Source organism: Lissotriton helveticus, chromosome 2_1, assembly GCF_964261635.1.
Source record: "Lissotriton helveticus chromosome 2_1, aLisHel1.1, whole genome shotgun sequence".
NCBI lineage: Eukaryota > Metazoa > Chordata > Amphibia > Caudata > Salamandridae > Lissotriton > Lissotriton helveticus.
Window position 1 is genome coordinate 548,316,087 of NC_136059.1, and position 25,723 is coordinate 548,341,809.

The window sequence follows — 25,723 nt, forward strand, 5'->3', positions numbered from 1 at the left end:
CGGTATATCTTGGTTCTCCGCCATTCAGTGTCGTAACAGCATTATCATTGGGTCTTTTCCTTAGTATGTTATGCTAACCTCCACATGGAGGAAGACCAACTGGTGTTGCAGCAGTGGCCAGAAATGAAAAGGAAAAAAGGGGTGTATTTTATGCTCAAGTGAATGGGAAAAATGTAATTAAAAATCCTTTTACCAAGACTCTCGTATTTTATTCTTCGAATCATAGGTGTAGGAAATTAAAAACAAGAACGTGCGTCTATAGGCCTAATTATTAGGCTTACGCACTGGAGAATATAATCAACATGTTTCAGCCTACTGGTTACTCTAGAGGCTTTCGTCAGGATCAATACTTAAAAGCCTATTGTGGCTCTTAATTATGAAAAAGTGGGCTACTCACCACTTGTATATTTTGTACGAAGATAAATTGTATCTGTACCTTAAGACTGCGGGGCTTTCGGCTCCATCGAAGAGCGGGGCCAAATCGGCAGACCTGTTGCGGTGCTGCTGCCACTCTGACTTGTGCTGGCTCTCGTTCTCGTCCTCCCATTCTGCCAAATCAGAAACTGCTGAGGAGGATCATTTAAAGTTGCTCCACGAGGAAGTTATGGCTCTCTTGGCCAAGGGAGCTATAGAAAGGGTCCCAGTTGCAGAAGTAGGTAGTGGCTGTTATTCCAGCTACTTTCTGATTCCAAAGAAGTACAAGGGTCTGCGGCCCATTTTAGATCTTCGGACCATAAATCTCTTCCTGAAGAAGCGGAAGTTCAAAATGCTCGCTCTGGCTCTGGTCTTGTCTGCCCTACACCAAGAAGACTGCATGGTAGCGTTGGACCTGCAGGATGCGTATTTTCATATTCCCATCCTGCCGGGCTGGAGTAGTGTGGCTCACTGGTTAGAGGCGGCAGACCCGGGAGCAGAAGTCGGCCCGGGACCAGGGTTCAATTCCCGACGCGGCAGGGTCGTGGACTTGGGTCAGCGGACTCGATAATTCTCGCTTCGGTGCTTACTCTAATCAGGGGTTCCACTCGGCAACTCTGGGCATTAGCTTGCCTAATCTCCACAACGGCCCCATCAATTCCGGGGATGCCTGGCTCCACCTTGGAGACTCCCAGCAGGGACCATCCCACAGGGAAAGCCAGGACGGGTTCCCCAGAGTTATACAGCGCCAGGAAACCTACGGACGGGTAGCAGTGCGCTTTACAAGCTCAAATACATTTACATTTACATTTACCTGCAGTTTAAGGTAGGCTGCGAGTACTTTCACTTTACCATGCTCCCCTTCGGCCTTACCAATGCCCCTCGGGTGTTCACCAAGGTGATGGCGGTGGTCGCAGGTCATCTGCGCAGGTTAGAAGTGTCAGTCTTCCCCTACCTCAAGTACTGGCTGTTGAAGGCGTCCTCGCCCCAGGCTCAGATTATGGCAAACCTTCTGCATTCGCTGGGGTTCCCTATAAACGTACCAAAGTCACACTAGACTCCTTGTCAGATGCTCCCTTTAATCTGAGCTGTCTGGACACAGTACAGTGTCAGACTTATCCTCCCAAGCAACTAGCCCAAGATATTCAGGCTATGATTACAATATTTCAGCCTCTATACTGGATTTCAGTGAGACTGACTCTGGGGCTTTTGGGATTCATGGCCTCCTCCATCCTGTTTGTAAGACATGCCAGACGGCGTATGTGGGCTCTGCAGTGGGACTTGAAGTTCCAATGGGCACAGCATTGGGGAAATCTTCTCAACGTGATTCAGATCTCAAAAGGAACTGTGAAAGATCTGCAGTGTTGGTTAAAGAACCGGCGATTGGGTCAACGGCAGACCCCTGTCCCTTCCCCAACCAGATATCACGTCTGGTATGGGGTGGCCACCTGGGAGAGGTGGAGATCAGGGTTCACTGGTCTCCGGCTGAGACAGGGCTCCACATATATGTGTTGGAGCTCCAAGTGATTCAGTTGGCATTGAAGGCATCTCTTCTCTCTGTCAAGGGGAAGTTAGTGCACATGTTCACCGCCACGTGCTACTTAAACATCCAGGGCGGGGTGGGGTTGTGGACCCTTTGTCGAGAGGCCCTGCGTCTCTGGACATGGCTGGAACAGCAGGGCATAACCCTGGTTGTTCAACACCGGCATGTTCTAAGAATGCCAGGGCGGACCAGCAGATCACGAGTGGCGTTTCCAGTCGGAGGTGGCTCAAGGTCTCTTTCAACAATGGGAAGAACCTTGGCTAGATTTATTTGCCTCCAAAGAGAACGTGCAGTGTCAGCGGTACTGCTCACTGGAGTTTCCAATGTGGCTATCGCTCGGCGATTCTTTTCGTCTCGAGTGGAGCTTAGGCCTGTTGTAAAATGTAAAAAAAATTAAATCCGTATTTGTAGCGCGCACACTACGTACCCAGAGCTTCTGAGAATCAGTATCGATCCTCAGAACAGGCTGCCCCGTCAGGAGGATCTTCTGCTGCAGCAGCAGGGGACCGTTACCCACCCAAACCTGTCTACTCTGCGCCTTCATGCGTGTAGAGTGAGCGGCGGCAGTTAATAGCATTTGACTTTCCTCCCGAAGTCTGCAACGTTATTCTGGCAGCCAGGCGGCCCTCCACTAAAATGTTATACGCCTCCATTGGCAGCAATGTGTATTCTACTGTAAAGAAAGGTCCATTGACCCTCTGTCTGCCCCTCTTTCTACTGTTCTTTTATTCATTCAAACCCATGCCCAGCAGGGCTCTGCCTTGGAAACTCTCACGGGTTACCTTTCTGCTCGGTCTGCTTTTTTGCGGCTGCCAAACCAGCCCTCTCTCTTCAAATCTCCTATTGTAAATAGATTTCTAAAAGGGCAGCCTCACTAATTTCCACCCACGCCCTTTGTTATGCCACAGTGGGACCTTAATTTGGTCCTTACCTATCCGATGTGTGCTCCCTTTGAGCCTTTGCACAATTGTCCCCTCAGGCTGCTGACCATCAAAACAGCCTTCTTTATGGTGATTACAACTGCCCGGAGGGTGAGTGAGTTGCAGGCGTTCTCCTGTTCGCCGCCTTATCTTTATGTCCTTTCTGGACAAGGTGGTGCTTCGTACCAGGTCATCCTTTTTGCCAAAGGTTGTAACCTCATTCCATCTGGGTCAGTCCATCACTTTTCCCACCTTCTTTGCTCCCCGCATCCCTCTAAAGAAGAGGCTCCACCTACTGAACCCAAAAAGAGCATTGTCGTTCTACCTTGTCCGCACAAAAGAGTTCCGGGTGGATGAGCAACTCTTTGTGGGGTACATGGGAGCAAAGAAGGGAAGGGCAGTGCACAAAAGGACCATCTCTCACTGGGTCATTCTCTGCATCAAGATCTGTTATGTCTTAGCAAAGAAGCAGCCCCTTGAGGGATTAAGAGCCCATTCCACCAGAAGAAAAGTTGCGACTCCAAGACATCTGTCAGGCAGCGGCGTGGGTATCTTTGCACACGTTTGCTAAACATTACTGGCTTGATGGGCAAGTGCGCAGGGACAGGCATTTTGCCCATTCAGTCCTGCAAGACTTCTTAGCTTAGGCTATGAGTACGCAACACACCGCCGGGATAGTATGGCTCGGGTATCTGATTCAAAGGTAAGGAATCTGGATCTAGAAATCTCTATCAGATGAACAAGTTACTTACCTTCGGTAACAAATTATCTGGTAGAGACTCTATCTAGCTGCAGATTCCTTTCAGCCCCACTTATGCCTCCACGTTTTGCGGACTGATATTGTAGGGCTATGGTTGTTTCCCGTTTCAGGACCCTAGTTTTGCACACAGCTATGTCAGTTAATTCGTGGCTCTGCGCTTCTGGCGTGGAAAAAACAAAGTACTGACGTCCTTGTGCCTGGGTTGTGCCTATATAGGCACTGCAACGTCATAGCCGACACTAACAACGTCATGCTGAGCCGAATAGAGCCACCCGACAAAGCGCGCAAGGGGTATTGCTCAGCAAATGTTTTCGGATCCAGCCTGACGCCTGGGAAATTCAAAGGTAAGGAATCGAGCTTGATAGAGTCTCTCCCAGATAAAGCGTTACCGAAGGTAAGTAACTAGTTCGATACTTCTAACCACAGATTTCTCACCTTTAGAATATTGCCCAGGCATCAGACTGGATCTGGAAAATTTACACAGCAGTGTTTCCGTGCACCACTAGCTGTTTCCATACGGCCTCGGTTATGCTTTGTTCTGCCTCAGAACTAACTAAGCAGAGCGACATATAAGCACCAACCCATCCCGCCAACTTAAGTTTCTTGCTCAACTCTTTCCATGCTTTTCAAAGTAGATCTGGAGCTCTGCTCCCACTTTAGTTGATCTTTTGACAACTTCCAAAAGGAACTTCAGTGAGCAAGGGAACTACGTTCCCGCCTAATACTACAAGCTTTTGATCCGAATGCAGAAAACAGGTGTCGGGCAAAGACCGCATGAGGTGTGTGTGTTTTTATGTGTTTTTGGACTCCAAATGGTGCAATGAGTTTGCCCAAATGTACCCATAGACACTCCAGAACCATGAGGTGACTCTGTTATCGCCAGGCACAGGAAGTAGTCATGGGCCTCGTATAAGTAAAGCACCTGATCCAAGTCAAGAGTTTGGACCAGCTCCTGTGAGATGTAATCCAGTAAGTCCCCTTCCAAGCGGAAGCATAAGAAAGCAAAGCAGAACTTGACCTCATTCCACCATGCTCTATCCACAGTGGAAGCCACAAGGGTATAAAGGTGCTAATCGATCTCACTCCTGATCTCCGATTTAGGAGCCAATCCTGCAGTTGACCCTGATGTGCCCTCCAGGTCTTCGGGTCATTGGTGATGGTGCAGCAGGTCAAGGCCTTTAAGGATGCGTACTTTGTATCTTTGGCACCCTTCTGGCTCCTTTGTCACACCTTAGTGCCCCAAGGATCCGCAAGGGCTCCTAGTTGAATTGCCGCTGGTAGATCTTACCTCGGTGTCTTCTAAAACCCTTGGATCCAGCACAGTTCCACCCCGACTTGGAGAATCGTGTCAGTCACACTGGTGCCAAAATTGGAGGAGAATCCAGTACAAACACCAATATATGATCTGAACCAGCATCAGCACTACCCCTGTGCTCCTCTGCCTTAAGAAGCATGCTAATAAATGGCAGATCAGCAGTTGCTCCTGCATACAAAGTTTCAGGTTTACTAACTACCAACCTGCTAGACATGCTTTTCCACACAGAAACATGGTGTGCACCTTAACACATTCATCTCTAGACATAATTGATCGTCTTTATGTATAATGGAATAACCTTCTGGTAATTCCATTATACATAAAGCCTAAGTAATTAGAAATGGTGTAAGCTAAGCCCTAATCAACTCTTGGGTCTGTACATAATCAGTCTCATCCCGTTTTCCATCTGAGCAACTCCAATTGATCTCTTAAAATCTGAACCAAAATACTATCTGTTTCTATATCATATGCTACCCCTGAGCTACGACCCCATCTTCTCAAAGCGTCATCAAGAATGTATCTTAAATGTCTCTACACTACAACAATCACATTTATTGAGCAATTTTCACATATCATGGACCACTAAAAAAAAAACAAGTGAACTAAAGAAAATATGCAACTGCTATGACCTTACATAGATCATTAACTTTCTAACCCACAAAAAGGGTAAAATATTGGACATTATCTATGCAGAGCTGAAATTCATCAAAGTCGTAAACCCTCTCATTGTTGACTGGAAGGACCACATCATTCTGTTATCAACACCCACAATAATCGATCTTATCAAAAACTCAACCAAAACTTGAAGAAGACCCACTTTACAGAGATTGACGAGCACATTCTGGCACAAAAGCAACAGCTTATCACATGGGAAGCTGAAGTAAATGCAAATGATGTCAATATTCGCTACTTATAATCAACAGACAATACAGTGAACTAGCTCTACTTACGCTCATAAAAAATAACCGAAAGGCTTCTTAATCCTTGGTATAAGAATGAGGTGAACGTCCCTTAAAGAGTAACCAGGAAGTTTTTAAAAAAATCAGAAACTGGCTTGCAAGAAGCACAAAGATCTAATGAAGTGGAAAAAATCCTACTACAAAATAGGATCAAAGAAGCTAATAACATGCACAAAATCATAATCCAGTGCGTTAAATCATGTGATAACACAGTAAAACAACTAATGATTTATAATTCACCTGACAAAGCAGAGGAATAGCACAATTCTTTGCAACGAAAGTCCAAAGCATACATGTGGAATTAGACCAAAGAATCCTCCATCTCTCAAAGACATGAAACCAGTTGGTCTTATTTCCAGCCTTAAAATATGGAAGAACTTTGTAAAATCATCGTGACAACCAATCCACCATCGCATTCAGAAGAAGCCCTGACAGGTAAACTGATCTTAACATCAACAGAAGTGGCCAAGATGGCGGCTATGGTGGAGGATAATTAGAGAGCTCCACGCCGGGCCAAAAATCACCTGCACTTCTCCTACTGTTCCCGCCCAGACTGGCAGGTGGGAGTGCTGCCTCGGGCTCTGGGAGGATGATGGCAGCTGCTTGTAGGTCGCACATGCGGCAGGGGTGCTGATCATGTCCCTGCAGCACACCCAACTGTTTATGGCCTGGCATATAAACAGATACCCGACCTCGGGTGCTCAGAGGCCTCTGGCTGCGTTGCTGAGTTGGAGCAGCGGGAGGCCGGAGACAATCGATCCACTGGAGAGGCTGAGGTGGGCAGGGTCTGCCCCACGGGTTATTGGCCGATGTGCGTTGAGCTGGTGTGGGGCCCTAAAGTTGGCTACGAGACAGTGGGCCTCTGACTGGGACGCGACAGGCACCTGCGCGCCAAAATCACCGTCGGGCGGAGAGCCCTGACAGCCATTGTAAGAGCACCTGAAAACACTCCCACCTTGGAAGGTGGTGGGGTCAAGGCAGCGGGCTGCCTGCCTGAGGGACGCGGCAGCCCTCATTTGCAATCCTCCGGACCTGCTGGGGTAATTACCCCGTCACGAGGCAGCTGTAACCTCAGAGCCACCTAAGGTCTGTGGACATATCTGTGACCACAGAAACAACACACCTTTCACCTGGGGAGGGGCTCCATCCACCTAAGAAGCTGGAAATCAGGGAATGTACGGTGAGAGCCACAACCACATTGGGCTACGTTGACTACTGTAAACATATCAAGGGCCCTATGAAAATATGTTGGGGAGCACTGTGCTGTCATATGGCTGATCGCTAGTAGGGCAGAGCGACAGCCTGTCACACCGGACGCCTCATGGTGGGGAGCTCGCACCGCACAGCCTACGACGCTAAGGAGGGCCTAAACGAGACAACCCTGTAGGGTGGTGTGCTGAGGCCGTGCTTGCTCCTCGCAGCTATTGGGTCTTCCTCTGTGGACCCATTCTGTCACCAGATGCTGAAAGGATCATTGAAGGGCCTAGCTGCACGTACCTCAGTTTTTCATGATTTGGCGTGGCTGGCTCTGTGGATCCTTGCCGCAGCCGCCTGCATGTGATGACAATGCCCCCACTGGCAGACACTGTGCTGAGCGATATGTTGGGCTGATACGCCTGAATACCTATGCAACACAGTTGTCGATTACTTAGAGCCCACCCTAGCGAGTGCAGGTTGTGAGAATCCGCCTCCAGAGATCTGTGCTGGCATTCTCATGCCTTTACCCTGGAATGCACCCCAGTGCCATTGAGCGAAGGAACCTCAGCTGTCTGGGCAGCCCTTACAGGATACATACAGCCTAGAGACTGTCGGCATGGTGTGTTTTAAGCTGTGCCACACTCCGGTGGACTCTGTGAGCCTGCCCGGAAGGAATCATGGGAAAGGACAGGCCACAAAGAGGGTCACAGCAAACTAAGATTGATCAATTCACTGTGTAAAGTGTGTCCCCTCGGATGGAAGTGCCCAAGGTCCCCCGTTGACGGCGGACACGCCACAGACTGACCCATCCGGAGCGCAAATCCTTGCAGCTATCAAGGCCTCAAGTGCAGTGGTACTGGCAAAAATAGAGGCAGTCTCTCTGGATTTGGGCCTACAGAGAGTGGATATTTGGACAGTGGTGGAGCTCTCTATAGCCACGGAGCAGACCATCACCAACCTGCAGGCCGAAATATCAACCTTTAAGACAGCCTTCTCGGACCTAACAGCGAAGACCGTGACTCTGGAGCGCAGAGCCGAAGACACACTGGGGTGCTCTCAGATGTAACCTGCGATTCGTTGGTTTTCGGGGGGGGGGGGTTAAGGAAGAACTCCGGAGCAGTTCCTAGAAAAATTATTAAAAAATCGCTACCACAGTCGTCCTTGTCCGAACTGTTAAAGTCGAGAGGGCACATCGCACATTGACCCCTACCCTTCCGGCTGGTGCTGCGCCCCATACTCGTCGCTAAAATTCTAAATTACAGAGTCTGCGACTGTATCCTCCAAGAGGTCCAGCGAATGGGGTTCTCCAACTTTGAGAGCCATACAATAATCATATTCCCAGACTACATGCAGCTGGTCCAGCAACAGACAAGGTCCTTCAAAGGTGTGAAACAGAATGTGAGGGCTATGCAAGTGCAGTACATGTTGCTTTACCAAACTCAAGGTGATCCATGACGGCCGCTCTCATTTCTTTACCTCCCCCAGAGCACTGGTGGAGGGAGTGACTGCATCTAACTCGGATAACAGTACCAGAGAAGTGGTGGAAGATACGCCGCAGTCAGTTGCTCCTTGACCTACTGAATCCTCACCATCTTGGCTTTGAATGGACAATAATGACACTGCAACAGACGTGAGGTTTGAGCAGTTTGAGCGTTGGTGCTTGGCCATGGGTGCAAATGGAGCATTTCTGCCAGACAGGACCAGTACTTTCACGGGATATGGCGAGAAAGGCACCGAGTGCGTGCGTTAATGGGCCGCCCCCCTTTCCACTCTTTATTCTCTCCCTTCTGCTTTTTCCTCTCTCTTCTGCTTTCTATTTGTGTGAGTGTAATGGTGCGAGTGTGTGCTTGCCTGAGAGGCAGGGGGAGGAGGGCAGGGTGTCACCTGGTGCCGAGCCGGGTGCTCTCTTCCATCCTGCACGATATTGAGTTTGTTTGACTGGAGTGAGTCTGAGGGATACATAGTATAGGTGAGATCGGATTTTATTTGTTGTATTAGCGGTTCACAATAGATTGCGATTTGTGTTCTGTTTTTTTATGGAGGAACTCTGGGGTTAGGCACATGATTGGGGAGGCACGATTTGTTCATATAGTGTTTTCCTCGGGGGCTCGGGAAGATGGGTTATTATTGTTATAGGAATAATTGTTGGCAGCAATGGCGGTACATGAGAAATTAAATGGCGTTATATTACAACTGGACAGATGGCACAGTTTAACATTGTAATGTGGAATGTACGGGCCTTAATTCCTTCACTAAAAGATATAGATAACACACTTACCTTTGCCGTCATGTCAAACATATAGCAAGGCAACAGGAAACCCACCTGTCCGAGCCGGAGGTAGCCAAGCGCCACAAAATTGGAGGGGTCAGATGTTTGCAGCGACTTACTCCACATATTCCCGAGGGGTAGTTACGTGGGTGACCCCACTGGTACCGTTTAAACTCCTTAGCAGTGAGGCGGACGTTGAGGGACGGTATGTCCGGATTCATGCAGAGCTAGATGGCATGGGAATTTGCCTGCTGAATATTTATGCTCCCAACATAGACGATTGTGATTTCTTTCTGCGATCGGAGGTCCTCCTTCTGCCATTTGTGGCCACACCTATGGTCTGGGCTGGGGATTTAAACTGTGTCATGGATAATACTTTGGATAGGTAATCCCCTAGGATCTCCTCTAGACTGAACATTAGGTTACACAGATGCGTGAAGCACGATGCACCCAGGTTGAGGGGGGGGAGGGGGTTAAAACCTGTTACACACCCCCACTTAGTTTTTAGCAGACTGGACCATTTTCTGCTCTCAAGGGAAGCTGCGATGATGGCTCTCCACACAAAGGTACTGGGACGATACCTCTCAGACCATGCTCCAGTACTCCTGGAATGGGGGCCCTAGTGCCACTGTCCCAGAGCTCCACTCTAGAGACTACAACCAAACACACTAAAAGATGATGCTTTCAAATGGGAAATAAGAGGAGCAATGAGTGCCTATTTAGATACGAATTGGGGATCCACTAGTAAAAAGGGGACAGAATGGGCAGCCCTGAAAGTTGTGACGTGTGGGGAATGCTGTAAGAGAGTGGGTAGCCTAAGGTGACAATTGGAGAAAGTACTGAGACAGGCAGAAGATACCCTAGTGAGCCTACAAAGGACAGAGCGGGGCGGGAACTCAGCGGCAGATTCGTTACTATGCGCCCAGCGTAGAGTAGGGGAAATATGGGACAGACTAGATTGCATGGTCTGCCACGAATACCGTCAATTGCTCCATCGGGAGTGGGACAAGTCAAGTCGTTTACTAGCATGGCTACTTAGGCGCAAGCGACCCCCTCCAATTATACTTACACTCAGAAAACCAGATGGCAGCTAAACCTCCTCACAAAACTGTATTAACTCTCTCTTACATGCCCACCTATCCTCTGTGTATAAAGAGGAGACAGGGGTAACCCCAGGTGGCCGAGACCACTTTTGAAGTGATCTTATACTCCATAGCTTCACTGATGGCCAGCGTGAAGGACTCAACACGGTGGTCAAACAGGAAGACCTACAGGAAGCATTGGCCGCAATGGCCCGCTCCAAATCCCTGGGTCCTGATGGTCTCCCAATAGAATATTTTCAAACATATGCAGATATACTATTACCTCGGCTCCAGAAGCCATACAAGAGGCCAAGAGAGAAGGTCTCTTCCCTCCATCGATGAGAGAGGCCCCAATAGTTATGCTCCCTAAGCCAGGTGGGGGATCCACATATGCCAGGATCATATTGATGCTGGGATAGACACGAAAATATTGGTGAAGGCATTTACTATGTGATTGAGTAGGGTAATCACACATCACACAGACCAATGCGGTTGTATGCCTGGCCGCAGCACTCATATAAATCTACGTAGACTGCTGCATGTCCTGCACGCCACAACTAATATGGACCTCCGGGCCGCAGTGCAAGAATTAGATATTGAAAAGGCCTTCGACACCTTAAGATGGGACTACCTCCGGGAAGTGCTAACGAGAATGGGTCTTGGCCAGGAATATATCGACTGGGTGCGTTTTCTATTTAATTTACTGACAGCACGAGTGCGCAATGATGGGGTGATTTCTGAAACTCTCACAATTGAACGAAGCATGAGGCAGGGGTGCCTGCCGTCTCTTCTCCTGTTTGCCCTGGCAATAGAACTGTTAGCAATTAGACTGCGTAGAAACATGAACTGCTGTGGCATTCCGGTGGATGGGTGGGTGCATGTTGTTTCCCTATATGTGGACGACGCCTTTCTATATTTAAATCGCTCAGAAGAGGCAATACCCACTCATCTAGACATTCTATTGAGTTTCGGCGCAGCCTGGACTGAGAGTCAATAAACAAAATCAACTCTTTTTCCACTTGCCATGTTCACAAAAACTGACGCACCCGACCTCCCGCCCCAGCAGAGATTCCGTAGAAGTATACCCCCTTTCGCTATCTGGGGACCCTGGTAGGACATACGGCAGAGGCACAATATGCACTGAATATGGAGGTGGTGCTCACAGGTTTACAGTCCTCCATTAATTTCTGGAATCGCCTCCCTCTATCCGTCATGGGTCGAGTGGCCTTTACCCGAATGTTGCTCCTACCGCGCTGCCTGTACACCCTGCAGAATTCTTCCTGCATTATCCCTAGATCTACCTTTGAGACCCTTAACAGCCTCCTGATATCACTGGTTTGGGCTAGTAAACGCAGCAGGATTGAATTGGAGATTATGAAATTGGACACAGAACAGGGGGGTCCAGGCCTCCCGGATCTTCGGCCTTATTACATTGCCGCCGCCCTCCTCCAATATGCCACACTCTGGTGTGCAAAAGGCCTGAACGTAGAGCAAGATCTCTTGGCAGATTGGGGACAGTAGAATAGCTTACCTAGTTGCCTCATGATGGGTTCTCGAACTCCCCCGGAATACCCATTTGTGGAACGACAGATCGCGGGAGCATGGGAAAGGGCAGTCACACTGATGCTACTTAGGGCGCCTTTTGCATGAGCGCTAGCAATGCATTGGCTGCATAATTATTGCCATAGCCAAACCGTCATGGATTTGACGAGATGGTTTTAAGGGGGGGTGTGGGGCCTCACTGCGGGTGAACTATATTGCAATTGATTATTCCTCACATTTGCTGAAACGCAGGAGTCCTTTGGGATCCCGGGAGGGCACTATTTGCAATATGCAAAACTCTTCCGCACTACGCGATAGATTTGGATCTCCTTCCCAGGGGAACCAATGGAGTCCCACACATTGAGGGCGATTCTAGACCCAGGTACCCGCAAGGGATTGATCTCTCTTCTATACTGAGCACTCAAGGCCGACCGTAGCGTTGATGTCTCACACATTCTAAACAAATGATCGAAAGATCTACTGACTCCCTTGGATGGCAAAGTGTGTTTGCGCAGGTAAAGGAAGTGACCAGCAGCACCCACTTCAAGCTGATACAATTTCATTATTTGCATCTCACTTATATTACCTCTCTCAGACTAGCGCGTATCAACGCGACTCGTTCCACAGTGTGCTGTGGCATTCAGCCAACCACATTCGCTCATTTGACGTGGGATTGCCCTTGACTCCGGCACTATTGGTTGGGGGTATTGGAGATGCTTCAAGAGGCGACTGGCCTTTGGATTGGGGAAACCATTAAACATTGCCATTTAGGGGTTTTGCCACCTCCAGAGACGAGTAATAGAATGCAACATAAATTTGCGAACTTAGGACTGGTACTCGCTAGATGCTGCATAGCGATACACTGGACACACCCAGCGCCCCCCCAAATTGCCCAGATGGATAGTAGGTATGTGTGAATGGGGGTGGCAGATGAGACGTCTGCGTATAGTCCGTACAGATGAACATGCCGAATGGCATTTGGAGAAGTGGGGATTATTGCTGAGTAATTTACAGTCCCTGGGACAGGTGGCAGCGGGATCCGATACCCATTTACAGACTGCAACCCCAGTCACACAGACAAGAAGTGACGATGGTACCCCTAATAGTCCCGGTAACAACACTTAACACAGAAGTCTCTGGACCCTGTGGGTGGTGTGGGAGGCGGGCCACCCACAGCGGGTAGAATACCAGAACTTAATTTTGGGAGGGAGCGGGCGGTCCCTTTACAGCCAAGGACTCCAATGCACCAAGCTTTTAGGTTGGGAACATAGAGGATGGGGGCCGGCATTACATTTTGTTACCTGGTACATCGTATATTTATTGTGAGGAGGATGAGACTCGAAACAAACTGTACACATCAAATCTGTCCCTAAAGCCAGGGGATATACAGGAATGCTGCTTAGTTAATTGGTGCCCAGTTATTGATTTTTTCTATTTGCAACGGTTTTGTGTTTATTGATAGTGTACTGTTGTTATTCAGAAAAAAGAAAATAGGTGTGTCCAACTTTCCTGATTATATACCTGTGTTGCATACTTTTGGCATAACGCTGTCACGTGTACAGCTGAAAACAGAGAATCACACTTGTACATTGTATCTATGCGATATATGCTTATGTTGCATGGTGTTGCCATGTGTATCCCGAATAAAATCGAATAAAAAAAAAACATGAACAGAAGCTTTCATGCTTTTTTAACTGGAGGTCGTAAATAATTCACTCATGGAAGGCACCTCCTTATATGTGCTTACATCAGGACAGGTAACCCATCACTCAAAAAATAGAACCTAGACCATGAAAATCCATGAACCTGAGAAAGTGTAAATGTGTTGATAAAATCATTAAGAAATCTCTAGAAACTCCACGCTCTGCACCCATTACCATTAACAGCCTCTCTGAAAACTGTAGTCTGGTTTCAGGGTGAAACATGGCCCAGAATCAGCCACACTTCACATCATTGATCACTTCTCCAAAATGCTAAATATAGGTGATTACTGTCTACTAGTGCTTCTATATTTAGCAGCGGTTTTTGGCACTGTACATCACAAACTCTTACTGAACATCCTCTCAGCAAGAAGGGGCATTCAAGGCACTGTATTTAACTGGTTCCACTTCTTCCTGACTACCAGAGCGCAATTTATTAAACTTAACGCATTCATATCATTATCTTTAATGTAAACTGTGGTATATCGTAAGGATCATCTCTCCCCCTAACCCCATCAGACACCATTTTTCTCTACATGGCGCCCATGTCAGAAATGTTATATGTGGAGAACATGAAAGTACACCAGTTACGCCAATACCACCTTTGGGTATCCAACCTCTCAAAGATCAACAGCCTGAAAAACGGTATTCAACAGATCATCAATGGACACCTGCCCTCTGTCTGAATTTGAGCACAAACAAAATTGAACTCGTTCTTCTGATGTACTTGCCCATCAATCCAAATATGGCTGAATGAATTAGCCATTGGGAATAAAACCGTCTTTCACCAGTAACCAAGTCTCGTGGGTCTCACTTGATAGCTTTCTGACAATCATGTAAAAAAATCTAACAAAAATGGCAACATGCATTCTGCTGATTCCTAAACAAATAAAGCTCTCCAGACCTCCAGAGGACTGTGATCAAAGCACTGTTGCCCTTTTATGCTGACAGTGGCACTGCCATCTAGCTGGTCTCGGAAATCATCTTTGTCCATCAAAGGCTGCCACCCCACGTGCTGCAGCTATGTTGGTAATAAACAGTTGGAGATCAGATCATGTTGTGACAATTCTTAGCTCCACTGGCTCCCATTAGAAGCACACATGGCCGTCAAAATCATATGTATAACTCACAAAACCATTTACACAGGCCTTCCTTCATACCTAAAAGTTAAACTAACAACTGAGCGGCTGGTGGGGGTGGGGGGAGTTAAGACAAACAAGAGGGGAAGGAAGACTAATCTGAAGGATTCCATCCTTCAGCTAGAAGACTCAAAACTGCCAGGCAGACCTTCTTAAGCCTAGCACTCAAACGTTTGTACCAAATACGAGGGGAAATAGGCACCTCTAAACTACTTAACTTTTCCAAATGGCTTAAAATATACCTCCCCAAACTTCACCTACCATAGCTTTCCTAAGCCGTTTAGTTTAGGCTTTTTAGGTACTTTACCTCCTCTGTTACATAACGGTCTGACATGTTCTGCATCTGTAGTGTTCTTTGCAATGCACCCTAGTAGCTTGGGCTACTCTATATAAATACCTGAAAAAAATAATGGATTTAAATCCTTGTTAAATTGTAAAAGTCTGGAGTAAGAGACTGTCTCTTCTTCTGGTCCTTGTCTTCAGAAGGTGCAATCTTGATCTTCAGTCTTTAGCCCCTGATTGTGCTGAACATTCTCCAAACCACCTGCTTAGTGCCACTGTGTATTGCCTCTTTCCATGCCCAGCTCTGGATCTTCATTGCCTGGTCTCTCGCGGGAGTGTGCCTGCATTGTAATTTATTTGATTACTGAACTGTATAACTATCTTGACTACTCACTAATTTGATACTCGGTCGTAGAGAGCAACAAATCTGTGTAGCTGTGGCACCCATATTTAACGGGCCCTATTCTGCTTCAGCTGTACTCGCACTAAAGGTTCTTTACTTGAGCTATTTTTAATTTTCCCTGTACTCCAAACTCTTCTCAGTAAATTACTCTTTTGTAGTTTGACTTCAGACTCCCATTAGTTCACTAGTCATGCATCTAGGCATTTGAAAACGATGTCACTTAAAATACTTACAAATAATAAGAGGGGCAGGCTGACCTACCTTGATGTGCCTTTGCAGATTTAGTGAAGTGAACTGTGCAGTGTCTACGAATAGATTGGACAATAGGTACCTCTAATGCATTCAGATTTTTGTGTTAGGTTTCACAAAATGAGCGATTGGGAAGAGGTGGCTCCGTAAAGAAATCAACTGTGAACTTGTATTAGATCTTTCATAGTTTTTTTCAAACTCTTATACTCTGCTCTCGATCAAACTAAGATCACAAGAATAGCAAATAAAGTGTAGCTAAGCGGAAGCAATGATGAGCTATAGCCTGTGAATGTAATTTTACATGTCTCTTATATAAAATATGTAGTTGACACAGTTCAGAGTAAATGAGCCTCTGAATCCATGTCTGAAACTGAGGATGGACCAGTGCACAGTATATGCTATTATGGAGCGTTGATCTGCAGAGATCAATGATATGTGGCGGTTCTGGGGGTCTTCTTGGTGTTGAGTTCCGTGGCACTGTCGCCTGAGACCCCACTTGTTTTTTACTGCTCATTGTTGAAGTTCTTCCCCAAGAAATAAATAGGGGTAAACGTTTAGAACATTGCTACTGCTCATGAGATATTTCAGCCTTGTCTCAGATTACCTGTGTCTCTTCTAACTACTCTGTGGACTCCATTAGGCAAATATAAGAAATCGACCTTGTTAACACAAATACATTTGTGACCCGTGGCACTAACATTGAGTCTGTGAAGATTTCAAGGTTCCTTATTCTGATTTATGTGTACAATGTTTATGATAAGTTGATCGATTGTATAAATATGAGTCTTGTTCTGACAGACTCTGAAAATGAGATACTATTACGTTCTTCTGAAACTAATCGACAATTCAATGTTTGGTTGGTTTACTAATTGGAAATATTCCTTTACAGCATTTAACAGACTGAACTTTTTCTGAGTATGGTTTACCACCATGCAAGGTTAGGTCTTGCTCCAGTTGCTTATGAAAAGATTCTAAAGATTGAAGATTGCAGTAATCTGAAATTGCGATGAATGTTCTTGCAGATCTTAGAGAGGTAACAACCCCGAAACACGTGTCCAGGGATGGCCAACGCGACAGTGATTTTTTGCTCAAGACCCTGGCAGTGGCGCACCCGCTGATGCTTACTTCATGGACCACAATGCTTTGGGGCAACACGCTGATAGGACAAGCAGTGTGCGACCAATTGGACTTTCTTTTATATTCAAGCTCCCTTGAGCTGGTGGGGCTGACGAGCCCGGGTTACACACCTGCGTGCCACGAGTGGTTCCGGACCTGAGGATATTTTTTTGGCAGCCTACGCAGCACCCCTACATATATGCCTATTCCCTGCTGACGAGAGGTAACAACCTCAAAACACGTGTCCAGGGATGGCCAACGCGACAGTGATTTTTTGCTCAAGACCCTGGCAGAGGCGCACCCGCTGATGCTTACTTCATGGACCACAATGCTTTGGGGGAACACGCTGATAGGACAAGCAGTGTGCGACCAATTGGACTTTCTTTTGTATTCAAGCTCCCTTGAGCTGGTGGGGCTGACAAGCCTGGGTTACGCACCTGCGTGCCACGAGTGGTACCGGACCTGAGGATATTTTTTGGCAGCCTACGCAGCACCCCTACATATATGCCTATTCCCTGCTGACGAGAGGTAACAACCTCGAAACACGTGTCCAGGGATGGCCAACGCGACAGTGATTTTTTTGCTCAAGACCCTGGCAGAGGCGCACCCGCTGATGCTTACTTCATGGACCACAATGCTTTGGGGGAACACGCTGATAGGACAAGCAGTGTGCGACCAATTGGACTTTATTCTCTGCAGTGACCACTAAACTGCTGAGATGTTGCCAAATTTCCTAAATGTTGCCATTTGCAGCTTTTGTAAGTGGGAGTACAATGAACCAGATGACAGCATTTTAGTCTCAAGTAATCCAAAGACGTCTATAGTTTAGGGAGGTGAGGGAGGTGCAAAGTAAGGTGAAATTTTGGAAATCTCCGCTTTTGCCAAAAGTAAGATTTAAGTGGTGGGATTAGTGGTCCAATGTTATATTGTCACTTTAAGATGTACTATGATCGTCTAACAAAAGAAAAGAGGATGATGGTCGGCCCAGGGCATTTCTGAGATGAGTCTCCTAGTGGAAAACAGTGAACTCTGTCTTGGCCAAATTCTGCACGGGCCTGCATTGTATTTATTTTGCAATATTGTCGACAAAGGGTTTAAGCCTACTAAGGCTGTCCTACACCATCATCCTTCAAATGAGAAGGGCACACAAGATCTGTTTCCAAAATTATGTGAAAAGGGGGCACTCTATATAGCTTTAATGAGGAAATTGTCTGTGAGGAATGAGGGGGGGATACCATTGTATTTCACATGTCAGCTATGAATCTGGTGAAGAAAAGTGACCTAGATTAAGCTTGAACTGTGTTCATGTTAGACAACACGTACTTGGACCTGACCGTGATACACAGCTTGTTAGAGGTTGGATCACCTTCTACTCACTGCTTACCTGTACAACTGCTATTTCAATGATTTATTTTATTATGATTTTGTCCTAATCCTTTAGGCTTCAAAATTATATAAATACATGCATATTTGCACAAACAGTAAAGAAATATTAGTCTGTAAGTTCTCAGACTGTGACAAATTTAACCATAATAAAATATTTTAGAAATACAATATACTATCAAGGCGTTTACCTCCAGTTGTGTACTTCAAAGGCTAACTTAGTTTATAAAAAATACTACTCTTGCACACTAAATATCAAATAAAATGGAATTGTACATTGAAGGGGAAACAACAGAGGCAACTGTACAACAGCCAGAAATATTTGTTATATAGTAAGCTGTTTGCTTGTTAATAAAACAGAAGCAGGCTTATTCTTTTGGCCAAACTACATCCCCCACTAAAGTGTAGGTTACAAAACAAATGGCACATATGGAAGTGTCTACATGTTGGCTATTTGATAGAGACTTTTAGCCGCGGGTTCCTTATCTTAGAATATTCCCCATGCGTCAAACTGGATCTGTAAACTTTTCAGGCAGTACCCCTGTGCACCAGTATGTGGCGCCGTTTGGCTCAACATCATCCACCCCAGAAGTGACTTTTGCTAAACCTATGTAGACGCCACCCCAGCTCGTTGTCGTAAGTCTTTTCTTTCTTTGCCAGTCAGAGCAGATTCGGAGAAAACTGCCTCCAGTTATTTTTGCTGACTTTTTTTGTGGGCCTTCCAGCATTGCTTTTTACATTCTGTTGTACATTTCCATGGAAGTATCCTAGCTGTGACTGGCCTTATCATTTTTTCCTTTATTATTGGTACAATATTGCTTTAGATACTGGTATATTAAACGTAAAAGAGTGGGTGCGTCTCTGTTTCTTCCAGGTGGTCATTACAGGTCCTGAAAAGACTCTGACCCATTTTCCAGTTGGAGTTTAGAGAAATACTCAGTCTAAACATATGACATGTTTAGTGCAAAGCAGTTAATTGTGCCCTGTTAAAATAGTGACTCTACTCCACAAATGTTTTAACACCCACATTTTGTCCCACTGTACTAATGTTGATTGATCAAAAATAAAGATGTCAATAACCAGTCTTGCTTATTTATTGCTGTAGCCCGTAGTGAATAACATCTTTGCCCAGTATTGGGACAACCGGATTGTACACAAAGAAGGTTTATCTGTGCCAGCTAAGACACATGGCAATGCAAGGCCATAACATCTTGCAAAGTGATTTATACATTTCTGAAGAGTCATTAGATCATATTCTGGATCAGAGGAACAAAGGTCTAAACACTGCTCCATTTCCATTGAATTCATGGAAGACGGGCGAGGGACACCCAGTAACCTCCATTAGAAGTTATCAAGTGGCACCTGAGGGGTAAGATATGCTGAGCCTTATAAGTTGGGCTGTAAAGTACTCCCACTTGTACCTTATCTTTAAAACGGTCACTGCATAAGAAATTGCTCAACCACCAAACCTTTGGTTGTACCTATGACTTGACAGTAATGTATTTGTCAAGTGAGAGCAACTCTCCTCTACTTGTTTTATCCAACTGCGAGTGACAATAAACCTTTGCCAAGTTAGTCAAAGCAATTGGCATGATCCACATGGACATTATTTTATTCTAAGTTGTCTTTTCAACTGACAGGACGGGATTGTTGCCATGGTTTGTATTTCTAAATATTGTGTATGAGTTTGTTTTGTTCATAGGTGATAATTTGTTGATAATGAGCATTTTCAGTCATTCCCAACAGTGTACCTAGAATGTAAGTGGCTTTAGGGACATCCACATTGGAAGACTACAATTAATCATAATGATCATTCTGAAATATGCTCAGGAAATTCGCATCAAGTCACAAAAATTATTGTTTGTCTCCTTGGTGATGGGAAGGGTACAATCAGTCCCCTTAGCTACACTTTCTCATAAAGTGATAGCCACAACAGTTGTCTATCTACCCTATCAAAAGCAGACTGCATATCCAAAATAGTTAGAAATAGGCATTATTTTTGATGTTAATATACTTCAAAAACGACTGAGACGGTAGAATGCTTTGTTCCCTTGTTATCCAATGGAATTGTCTAAATCCTGTTTGACAACTAGAAATGTGTTAGCTACGAGTTCATTGGGAGTGGTGGAGAGTCATTGAGAGGATATAAGTAAGAAGGGAACTGGAGCCAGGCCGGCAGATGGTAGAAGAGGAAATGCATTGAACATGAAGGAGAAGGGAACAAATTGTAAATAAGATGGAAGAAAGGACGACAGAGACAGAGGTATGGACAGAATAGAACGCGGAGGAGCAAGAAATAAAAACAACAGGGATGACTTGGTGGATCAGACACATGAATGACTGGGACGCATCTTATAGTTATTTGACAAACTATAACTGGCGTATCTCAGTGGTTTAGGGGGGCGGGGGTTTAACGTTCGTTCTTGTCTCTGTTCAACACCTAACTATAACATCACTTTAGCCGTTGCATTTTTCAACGTAAGTTAAGATCTTGACAACTAACCTAAATATATTGTCACTTTACCCTTTACTTTTTTGGGTGATATTTTTTTTATCATATTCTGAATTGTTCCAGCGCCTAAGCCTGTGTGAGTGTCTGCACACCAAGTTTGTCTACCATATTGTTACTATTTTAAAATTAGGGAGTACACACATTTGTTCTGTGTATATTCTGCCGCTGCTTACCTGGTATTTGAAAGAAAAGATCTCTCGGGACAAAATAAGACCACAATTATGCATACAGTCCTAACAGATCAATATTTTTTGTAAAGTAAGGGGATGGTAGAATCTGCGAGTGTCCTCTGGGAAGCTTTCAAGGCGGTGTTCAGTGGCCACGTGCAGGCATTGATTGAGGGAAAATGAAGGAAATGAGAATACAGTGTGAGAAGCTGGAGCGAGAGATCACTAACTTAGTAGCACACATACTAGAAGGTGGGAGAGCAGCATTCCATTGCAACATCAACTCGGTCTTAAACAGCACAAACTCAGGGAATTGGCTGAGAATAAGGCACAGATGTATGCTCTGGCCACACTGCGCAGACAATACAATATTGGTGATAAAGCCAGCAAAGTAATAGCCTGGCTGGATAAGCGAGACAGGGGCATGAACTCTGACTTAGAAATCTGAGACACAGACAGAGGGCTACATATGACTAGAGCAGCGATAGTGGAAGATTTTGCTGCCTGGTATGAGTGCATATACAAGTCCACGACTGGTAGATCTACTGAAGATTGTGTGAATGTGTTATGGGATCTCTTTGTTTCCACTCTGTACAAAGCATGCAGAGAAATGCTGGACCGAGACTTTACAGTAGATGAACTGGAACAGGCAATTCAGGACCTACAGACAGGGAAGGCATCTGGACCTAATGGCCTACCTATAGAACTATATAATTGCACGGCTAACAAGGTAGCGGGGCACATGCTAGACATGTTCCTAGCAGCTAGGGAGGAAGATTGCTTGCCCAAAAATCAGAGAACTGCCACCATAATGATTTCCACCTATGGCCTTTAGTTCATATAGGCCGATCTCACTTTTGAATCTGGAGGTCAAGGTTTTGGCCAAGGCTCTGGTCAACAGATAGCGGATGGTGATAACCCCAGTAACACATCCTGATCAATCTGGCCACATAGGGGTACTCACTTAAACCTACTCCGGTTCTATGGTGTACTTCACATTACCACACCCCTCTGGTTGAGCTGGCTGTGTTTCTCTCCTTGGATGCTCATATGGCATTCGACAGCATTGAATAGAGCTACCTTTTCCCAGCCCTTGCCAAGTTGGGCTTTGGTCCTCAATTCTGCTGAAGGATTAAACTTTTGTACAACGTCCGCAGGCAAGTGTACGAGTCAATAGCATACTGTCTAGGCCCTTCACTTTACATAAGGGCAGATGACAGGGCTGCCCACTGTCCCCAATCATTTTTGCGCTTACGATTGATCCTCTGGCGGCCTGGGTACGACAGGACCCTCTTACATAAGGCATCACTGTGGAGGGGGAAAGGGGAGAGAGTGGGATTAGCGGTTTACAGTATCCTACATATTTTCCAGTTGTTTGGGGAATACTCAGGCTACCAAATTATTTGGGACAAGTCACTTAACTTTCCATTATCAGATGCCTTCCCTAAATTTCCACCTGTATGCATGGCCCTAGTGGTGCGGGACGGTTTCTATTACTTGGGCATATATGTCATGCAAGACGCGAGAGAGTTCCTGCAAAGAAATCTGTTCCCCCAGCTGGACCACTTCCGGGGTGATGTAGCCCATTGGTGAACATTGCCAGTCTCCTTGATGGGTAGAGCGGTTCTCTTTAAGATTATGACCCTCCCACATATGCTCTATGTTTACAGAACACCCATTACAAAATACCCCCTGACTTCTTCAAGCAAGTAGACCGTGAATTATGGATGCTCCTATGGGATGGGGGCAGTTCTAGGATTGCACTCTGTAAGCTACAAAAGGAAATGTCAAGTCAAGCGCACACAACAAATCCAATGATATGAGTAATCAAGTTAAATGTTCTAAATGGATAAGATCACACAATAGTGTCCAATTTTCATTCTTGTTTTTTATTAGATGTATAAATGTTACTCCTATTCAGAGGAGATCCAACAAAAACCAAAACCAGCCGACACGTGTTTCGTCAATAAGGGTGTTAGCCCAATGACTCTTCAGGGCTGGAAGTGATACAAAGAAAAGTGAGGAAATATTTATAGGAAGCATATTTTTACAGCAAGAAGTCTTGAGAATAGAGAAAAACCTGTGATTTGTGGAAACCAAGAAAAAAAGGGATGTGTGACAGAACATATTAAAGTGACTGGCACATCTAAAAGACACACCTAAAAGTGAAAACATTTTTGAAGTGACCTAACCAATTGGTGTGTGTTTTAAAAAATTCGAAATAAAGGTCCAGAAGGACCAAAAAAGAAACTCAGAACGCTGAAGAAAGCATAATGGCTAGCAGAAGTAATGGTTACATTTAATCATTTAGGAGTCAATTGCATGTTAAAGAACGACTAAGCACGGAAAACCGAAAGCTATGCAGGAACAACTTAAAAAGTGCAGTGTGGTGAGGCCAGTGCTCTGTGATATGGCTGTCTAGAGTCAACAGTTCATAGTCTACTGAACCGGTGAGTTATGTTGAGCCACTTGAAAAACAATAATCACCTATATTCCGAAATATTTTTCAAAAGTCACCTCTCTGGTCATGCTCATTAGTAGAACCAAACATGTAATCAAAGCAAAACATTTAAAGCAACAACAAGCTTCGCATGTGTACTAGCGTCATGGCAGTACGCTTATGTCAGCTGCAGGAATATTTTCATGCACCCGTTATTATTACTTCCAAAATTGATAGAATGTTAACCACATAGATATGTCTCCATTTTTCAAAAGTCACCTCTCTGGTCATGCTCATTAGTAGAACCAAACATGTAATCAAAGCAAAACATTTAAAGCAACAACAAGCTTCGCATGTGTACTAGCGTCATGGCAGTACGCTTATGTCAGCTGCAGGGATATTTTCATGCACCCGTTATAATTACTTCCAAAATTGATAGAATGTTAACCACATAGATATGTCTCCATTAGCTGATGCCCACACATAACCTTAATCTAAAAAAAGTTAACCCAAAGCATCTTAGATATGAGTCCGAAGTCGCAAAGTTTAAGCAAAACATTTGTACAGCACGGCTTAGTTTAAAAAATGAGAAGAAGCATGTATACTTTGGTAAATAGCGACATAAAGCGTGCATCAGTGGTTTTTTCAATGAGAATTCATTGTTCTTTTTTATAAAAGCAAAAGGAAAAAGGACAAGGATATAAGAAAAGAAATACCTGCACTATTGTATACAGTTACGTTGTCTGTGGGAGAAAGAAAAAATAAAAAATATAATGAGGGACGGGTTTAATGTAGGCAGAGCAGCAAGTATGTGCATGCTGTGCCAGAACCGTTAGATAAATAATGTGCTGTTTAATAACTCACCGGTGGAGCGGTGATAATTCCAGACCGCTCCTATTCCGTAGTTAGTTCTTGAAGTGCAAAATTGTGCACTAGGATGAGATAAGTAGACCAAAGGTGTTGGTTGACAAGAGGCGGGTAATGCCCGTTGTTAGTATTGCGGCTAAAAGGACGAGAAATGAATTTTAAGAGAACCGGCAAATATTCCAAGGCACAAAAGCACAAGGATACGGGCATATGGGTATACGTTGCCGGGTAGCAGAGCGCTTCTAAAACTTACCGTTTATGCCGTTCTGTGAATCAAAGGTATTAACCGGATACGGGAAACACCCTGGCCTGGCGCTAAGACGTCCTATATGGACCAGCCTACCACGTGTGCGAAGCGGCTAGAATGCTAAACGCCGCTATCAAAATGAAAAAAAGACTCCGTTTACCAAGGGTAATGGAGTCGGGGCGAGGCAGGGGATCAAAAATTACAGAAAAATACTAAAATAAAGAAATAGTAAGGAATGTTAGAAAAGAGTGAAAAGAGAAGTAATACACAACGAAAAGATGAAACAAAGCACAAATGAATTGGGTAGTTTTGTGAAGAAAGCAGTCATGTGAATAGGAAAAAGAAAAACAATGCGATTATAAACATTAATTAATGTGGAGATATGCAGAGAAAGTACCGAAACGGGTAAACAATGATGTTGTGAAAACATTATATCATAGTTCATGGCCCCAGGAAAAAGTGAAGCTCATTATCCGTGTTCTGTCCGTACTTCACGGAATGCAGACGCATAATCCAGATTGCTTCCTGACGTCTAAGTCTCAATTCTCGGTTGCCCCCTCTCACATTTGCTTCAACTATATCAATTCCCAAAAACTTGAAATCCTTAGTTGTGCCCTGAGAGGCACAAGTGGCCATATGTATTGCCATCGGATAGCGTGCATCTTGTTGTAGAATGGCTCGTGCGTGTTCTCTGATGCGTTCACGTAGTGGTCGGATGGTGCTGCCCACATATATACTCTGGCACATGCATTGGATGATATAGACCACATATCTGGAATCACAGTTTATGTTGGTGTTGATGGAGTATCGTTCTGTGTGGAAGCCATTGAAAGTCTTAGTAGCATGTTTGGCCCATTTGCACATTCCACAATAACCACATTTGTAGAATCCCTTCCATTTCTTTGTAAGCCATGTGACTGTCTTCGTGCCATGTGGCACTGTAGGGCATAGTCTATTTCGCAGGTTTCTGCCGCGTCGATATGTAATCTGCGGTCTAGTGGTGATTGAGTCCTTTAGTGTTCTATCAGCTAATAGGATACCCCAGTGTTTGATGACACTCCTTTTCACTGTTGAGCTGATGTCATTATAGTCCATGATCAATCTCACGGGTTGGACTGCCGCATCCTGTGTCATTTTTTTGGTAAGCGTTGCTTCCCTGTCGATTCGTTGGATTCTCTTCTTTGCTTTGTGTATAATCCCTGCATTATATCCTCTAT

General features: G+C 45.2%; 1 protein-coding gene across 2 annotated transcripts in view; it reads left to right on the forward strand.

Moving 5' to 3' along the window:
- Window positions 1-25,723, forward strand: part of AP3B1 (adaptor related protein complex 3 subunit beta 1) — a 1,831,130-nt gene that overhangs the window by 1,758,795 nt on the left and 46,612 nt on the right. The gene's annotated exons all lie outside the window — the stretch shown is intronic.